We start from the raw sequence: 7,727 nt of genomic DNA on the forward strand, positions 1-7,727 counted from the left end.
TGTCGCAGTGTAAATATTACCGCCGTCATTTCCGCAGTAAGTTGAGTAACACCAATTTCAAAACTGAATTTGACTTATTTCTTGCCAACGACTGAATTGTTTTTCATTGTAGTTATAATAGCCAAAATGAGGTATAATAGTTTGTGGAGCAGTTTTTGGTCAGATCGGTTCATGTAAAGTACTTATTGTACTAACGCAAACATGCAGTCATCTGGTTCGATTCCACTATGAATTGTAGCCTTTGAATTATAATGTTTCCTGCAAACTAACACAAATGTCTTTCAGTGCCAATAGTTTGTGGAGTAGTTATTGGACGGTTCGGTTCATGCAAAATATGTATTGTACCATCGGGGTTGCAAATTAACGCAAACCTGTATCCATCTGGTCAGAGTCTACTATGAATTGAAGCCATTGGACCAAATAGTTTTCCTTTAAGCTGACACTGATGTCTTGGACAATAAGTTCATTTAAGACGGAAACTTTACCATGGTCGTATACAATTGCAAATTTGCAACCATCCACTTTAACACAACTTTTTGTTGTTGGTCGTTGAAGATATGACTTTCCTTCAGACTGACATTTTCCAGGAGATGATTGTCTAGGTATTTTTTTATTGTTTAATATACTTTTACTAGGTATCTACGAAATTTAGCCATAAACAGTAATTCTTGGTACATTGATATGAAGGAATGTAAACTCCCATGAAACCAATACAAAACAATCATGAACAGTTATACTGATCCGCTAAGGTACTTTTTAAAATTTCGTCTTTGTGTTTAAACTTTTCCCAAGAAATAAGATTTCGTTAGCCTGAAGCACTTTTCTAGATTTACCTTCATAAGGAACGCTCAAACCGAAACATTTGAAAGCCTAGAATGTATTGATACAAAGAAACGCAATAAGCTATAATTTGACCATACAAAGAATAGCCAAATTCATCTTATGTCAACTTTGCATGAGAAGGTTGAAAACGATAATTGACAAACTTTTAATGAGAAAAATGATAAGAAAACTCCATTACAATGAAATTTTAATCGATTCATTATAGGAGTTACATGTATTGTCCTTGAATGACGACTTATACACGGGTCAAACATGAACCAAATCATTAAACAACTGGTATATTTTTAAGGAGTTACTATCACTCATTGTACTTTTGGCTTTTATCTTGAAAACAAAAATAAATTTTGCAAACACTAAACTCGGAAAAATAAATATAGGTTTTAATACTTCAAAAGATCCCATGTTATCGATTCAGGCTATTTGGATCCTCTTGTTTTTAAAAACTATATAGTAAAATCCCAATTGTCAACAACACACGATTACTATCGAATAAATTAAATGTTTTTTTTTTGCATTTTAATCGGGTTAATAATGACCCAACACAGGTCATTATTTTATGCCTTGAAGCCTATTTCATTAAAACCTGGTATCGTCCCGGTTGCTTCATCAAAGGAAAGACCTATCGTTTTGAAAGAAAATAACTCTATATAGGTAAATAAATCTATTGAAACTTAAAAACTTGAAATCTTAGACAAACTTTAATTCCACATGTTATCCTTGATCACAGATCCGTCCTTCTCTCCTTTATAACTAACACGAAAAGGACGATGGAAAGAAAAGTAAAATAACAAAAATACCGAACTCCAAGGAAAAGTCAAAACGGAAAGTCCCGTATCATATGGCAAAAACAAAAACTCAAACACATCAAACGAATGGAAAACAGCTGTCATATTCCTGACTTGGTACAGGTATTTCCTTATGTAGAAAATGGTGGATCAAACCTGGTTTTAAAGCTTGCTAAACCTCTCACTTGTATGACAGTCGCATAGAATTCCATTATATAGACAATAATGTGTGAGCAAAAATAAATAGACATAATAGGTAGACATGTCAAAAATTGGGGAACAGCAGTCAACATTGTGTTATAATCTTAATTAATATGAAAACAAACAATTATGTCAACATAGAAAAACATAATAACATATAGACACTCTATAGACAAATCACATAAAAATGAAAGACAAGAATTCACAAAATGACCATAGCACAATAACACAATGGCGGGTTGTATAAGAAGTACCAAGCCATGCCAAAAGGATATTACAAAAAAATGTACTAAACAGTAAAGGTAAAAAATATACAAATGCCAATAAAAAGAACACTATAACATGTAATTAAGATGAAAAACAATGTCAGTACCTTGAATCTATACTTCAAGACCATCACGTATTATTTGTGAAGTTGATACGGAATAATTATCAACAAGGTCTTGGTATCTTCCGATGAACTTTTTTAGAAAAAGGACGAGACGTTCTTTTGAGATAACCTTGGTTCACCAACTTTCTGTTCAGACATTGGTAAAGTTTTATAAAGTGTGAGTAGGAGCTGCAAGCACTTGAATTCCGAATGAGTTGGGAAATGTATTTCCCACATGTGATGAATTTAGTGATTTTGCTTCTAAGGTTGGGGAAATTTATAATTTCAAAATTAAAATCCTCTCGTTTGTCATAGATTCTAGTACTGAGATGACCGCTTTTGTGAAATTCGAGGTATAAGTATAAAATAAGGAAGCCGTGTCTGTTGTTTCATTAATTTCTAGTTCTGGAGGATTTATCAATGGAACCAAATCAGAAAATTTGGATTGTTAATGGAAAAAAACATCATCAATATATCTGAATGTGAAATTAAATGCTCTGGCTTCTTTGGTTTTGACAAGTGTCTGAAGGAACTCCGACTCATATGAAAATAAGAAGAGGTCGGCAAGGAGAGCCGCACAGTTCGTTACTATAGGAATGCCGAAAACTTGTTGAAAAGTCTACCTAAAAAGCCTTGTGAATTATTTTTTTAGACGATTTTTTTTTCAATTTCACATGGGTAATGGTGGTATAAAGGGTTGACAAATCAATGTTTTTGATAGAAATAATTTCAGAGACAGATCGAGATTTAAAATTATTCAGAAGTTCTTTATAGTTTTTTAGAATCTACATATGGTTAATACCACTACGCGAATAAACAGTTTCACAGTATTTCTGAAGACCTTCTTTCACTGCGGACATAATTTCTGTCAATCTAATGGACAATTCCTTCCTAGAATATGCAGATGAGCCGGCAATACACCGTTGTTTGTACGAAATTTTGTGAAGCTTAGGTATCCCATACAAACAAGGTAAGTCCTCAGATTTGCTGTTCAATGTTATGTTCATTGAAGCCATGAAGGACTTATGATTGGCCAAAATCTTATCCTTGTCAAATGATATGTTTTTGTATGTGGGATTACCTGAGTGCTCATTTTTTCCTAATTTCTTTACAAGACACTCGTAGTCGTACGATTTACATTCAAAAACAATATTTTTTGAAGATTTATTCGCAGAACAACAACATATTTATTGTGAAGAGATGATAGATATTTCACAGCAGATTTGTCTCTGAATACGAAAGCACTCGTCTTATATTGATATGTAGCCGGGTTGTCAATAGCAAGGTGTTCGACTAAGCATCTTTCTAAAGTTCTTACTACTATTCTTTCTACTGTTATAGATAGCCTACAGGAAATTGTAATTAGTTTTATTCAACCAGAGGTGTAAAAACTCAACAAAGATACCAGGCTTATAATTTGGTACACCAGACACGCGCTTCATCTACACAAGACTCATCAGTGACGCTCGAATCAGACGAGCTGGAATGCCTGAATCAAATGCAAAATTGAAGATCATTAATAACCGATAAATTATGAAAAGTTGTGCCAAATACGACTAAGGCAATCTATACATGTGGTAGAAAAACCGTAATCCTTTGAATAATAGTATTTAAACATTTTATAAACAATAAAATTTCAGAAAATGAAAATATCTTGTTCAGTGGTTGGCGTTTGTTGATGTGGCTCATAAGTTTTTATATAGTTTATACCGTTGGTTTTCCAGTTTGAATTGTTTTATAGTAGTCATTTTATAGCCTTTTATAGCTTGCTGTTCGGTGTGAGCAAAGGTTCCGTGTTGAAAGCCGTACTTTGACCTATAATTGTTTACTTTTTACACATTGTGACTTGGATGCATCTTCGTATTTATATATCAATGATATTTCATGTCACTACAAAAGTGCTGCTGTTAATTTACAGAAAATCAATATTTTGACCATATTTCAAGTCAGCACATGTAAACAAGACAATCAGATGTGGATTCTTATAAATTCTAACGATTCACTCCAAAATCTTCAATCACAATCTTTACTACAATTTTGCATTGTATCAAAAGTTTTTCTACGCTTTGCTTCCTATTTTCTATGTATTTTTTGTGTCATATAGCTCGTCAACTGTTTCGGTTCTTATAAATCCTCGGCTAATGAAATTATTTAACGTATTGTTTTCATTTTTTTGCACTTCAATTTCCATGCTCAATTTTATGATCGACTCATCGTCTCATTAACAGAGCTTTTTATACAAAAGTGAGACTTGCAGATGCAAATGTCATTTGTATTATGTCATGCTTAATCTTACTTTGTGAAAAATAACACTGATCATATAAAAAAAATACACAGAAGACGATATCACATTCTGCTGGAATGTGTTATCAACAACATAATTCCAATGATTATAATTGTGCACCCGATCTTGACGATTATGAGAAGCAGAATTCATACACTTCAGTGCTTGCATCTCGTATATTTCGTTCAACTTATGATTAAGGATATTACCGAATCTAGAATGTCTTCATATCTTGATTTTCCCTTGATATTGAGACAGATGGACAAATTCAAACTAGAATCTATGACTGAAATCGACACTTATATAAGTTTTATGGTCACCATCACGAATTGCGGTAACTAACTAGCGATATGTTTAGCAGTCTATCTTTGTTTACCAGAAAATTCGCCTTAGCGTTGATTAACATGGAGGTAGATGATGCATGAAAGGAAACGTTTAAGGTCTTCAGAACCGGTGTTCCTCAGTTTTCGTTTATTATCTTGATTTTTATCTCCTTATTGATTTATGACATTTGAACATCCGTGAACTACTGTTGCCTAAATTTAAGGTACAAAATATTCGAATTTAATTGCCAATATTTCAATAAAACAGTTAAAGTACAACATTCGTTATGAATTGTGGTTAAGTTTGGGTATCTGTAAATCAAAAATATTTTGTTTGCATTATATCTTTATTGATACAGTGTAATTCAAAGCTAATGTATACCAAATATTATATGAACTCTTTTAAAAAATCAAATTCATTCATGTTTGCCTTATTTTCAATGTTTTTAATAACTGAAGTTCAATTGACGAAAAAGTGCATCATTTCTTAATAGGGAAAGGAAATTTGTGTATTGTGTATGGATTAAAGCAGAATGGCGTATGGTGTAAGTTAGAAGTAAGCACACGTTAAAGGCTGTACATTTAATTTTCTTCAACATTTTACAGAAAGAAATCTGACGACACTAAAGGGACAATAGCAAATCACGAAACACGACAAAAATGGAATCAACTGTCAAAAAATAAACTACCTAGAAAATTAAAAAACCTGGGCAACAGGAACCTCACCAAAGAAAGGGATCTCAGTCCCTCTTGATGGGTAAACAACCAAGCAAGTTCTTCTTGAAATTAATTAATTACCTTATTCGTATGGGCATTTACCAGATTAATTTTTTAGAACTATGTGACGCAAAGTTTTTATGCATCAAAATTTGGTAAATGAAGATTGATAAAAACAGGTTACATTCATCTTTTGTTAATTATTACAACCAATGAATTCGTCGGTATTTAATTTTCTACGAAACTGACCTGACCTTAGCAAAAGGAATCTCAGAAGAACTTTAAAACTATACACAATGTCGTCTCTTCATTAAAAGGGAATGATAAACATTTAACCCTTAACCAGTGGAAAGAACAATGGTGTTCGCGTTATCTTTAAGTACTTTGGTTTGGAAAAATTATTTTGGCCAAAAGTAATAACTGATCCTCTTATAACAGGGAATGATACCAGGTAATATTCAAAACGTCCGTCGCTAACTTTTGAAAAAAAAATATAACCAACTCCTAAAAATGTTTGTACCATTAGTACTACTTCAAAAATCTGAGGACTATCTATTTCTGCCATTTGTCATTTAGAAAAAAATATTGTCCTGAAATCTTTGGACAAGTTCATAGCAACTTACTTTCAATCACCTACAGTATCTTATTCTTTAAATAATCAGATATTACAGTGAAGGAATGAAACATGATTTCCTAGCTGAATGTGAATTTCTTTAAGCTAGCTTTCAGTAACTGCAAACATGTTTTGATATTATGGCATTGGACAAGTTCATTGCTAAAGTTCGGTAAAATATTTGTTTATCATTTTAGTAAAAACAATTCAGATACTTCTACGCCTTTTTCCGTTTTAATTGACAACCTATCACAGAATTGACCATTTTATGAATGTTGTCATTAATACCAATTTTAACGGATTATATCCTTTGATAAACAAATATTTTACCGAACTTTAGCAACGTGTCATGCAATTTTTCTGTTCATTATCAATGAACAATCAAAACCTATTGAAAACAAGTCAGTTCAATTTAACAGAAAGGTGGTTAGATAGTTCAGTTCATGATGAATAATAAAACGACCTAGAAATTAACTTCTGCGTAAATTCTATACAAATATGACTCACAAAAGTTTTTAAGCAAACTATAGATTCCAATGAGCGTAATGTAGGTATAACTGGTAAACTAAGTCAAGGATTTTGTTATCATAAATTACTTAAGACTTCTACTTTATTCTTCCGTACAACGATTTGGGTTTTTGGAACTTGGCAACATTGTAGAATTTTTATGAAAAACGGCATATAAAATCCTAATAGTATTACAGTAATGTTGCTCATAAAGCCCGTAAATATGAACTCAGTTTTCTTAAGGATATTAGTTTAATTGTAGTTAGATATTTGAATATTGTTTTTAATCGGTACTTATATTGATTTTGTTTTTGATAAATTAAAACATAACTAAATATGTATAGCTACATATCTGAAAACATATGGTCCTTCATTCAGACGGAATTGTGGAATCCTATTTTGGTATTGCCAATTTTCACGCCCATCTCATTATTCAAGCATCTTCTAAATGATTTTTACAGTTTATTGCTTGTGTATTTGTAGATGAGGGTTGAGCGCTTACATTCATATTTAGCCCTGCAACATTCTAAATATGTCTGTCCCAAGTCAGGAGCATGTAGTTCAGTGATTGCTGTCCATCATACTTGTTTATCGTTTATCATGTTGCCATAAGCCAGGCTGTTATTTCAAAATTTGTCATGTCGGGACATTTTATAGCTGAATATGCGGTATGAGTTGTGCTCAATTATGAAGGCCGTACGGGGACTTATATTACCTTAGAATCACGTTATTTAGACTCATTTGTATAATTGTCTCATGTATTCATTAAAAATTAAGATATCAATTAATATAATTAATCAAATGATCTGCATTTATGTCCAAAATATGAAAATATTCAACACATTTTGTTCGATATTCCTAATTTTAAAACCTCGTTCTATTTGTTATGATATATCTTCATACATACACTTGTGTTTCCAGTAAATGAATACGCACAAATGTAAAAAACAAAATCCGTGCAGTAGTAAAAAAAATTAATCCCCAAATACCTGCCAACATAATGCACCCATAATTTAATACGGAAAGCATACATTTTGATAAATCTTTCAATAGGGAACAAAACTTTATAATTTTTCTACGCTAA

The sequence above is a fragment of the Mytilus californianus genome, unplaced genomic scaffold (genome assembly GCF_021869535.1).
Source record: "Mytilus californianus isolate M0D057914Y unplaced genomic scaffold, xbMytCali1.0.p SCAF_2, whole genome shotgun sequence".
Taxonomy (NCBI): domain Eukaryota; kingdom Metazoa; phylum Mollusca; class Bivalvia; order Mytilida; family Mytilidae; genus Mytilus; species Mytilus californianus.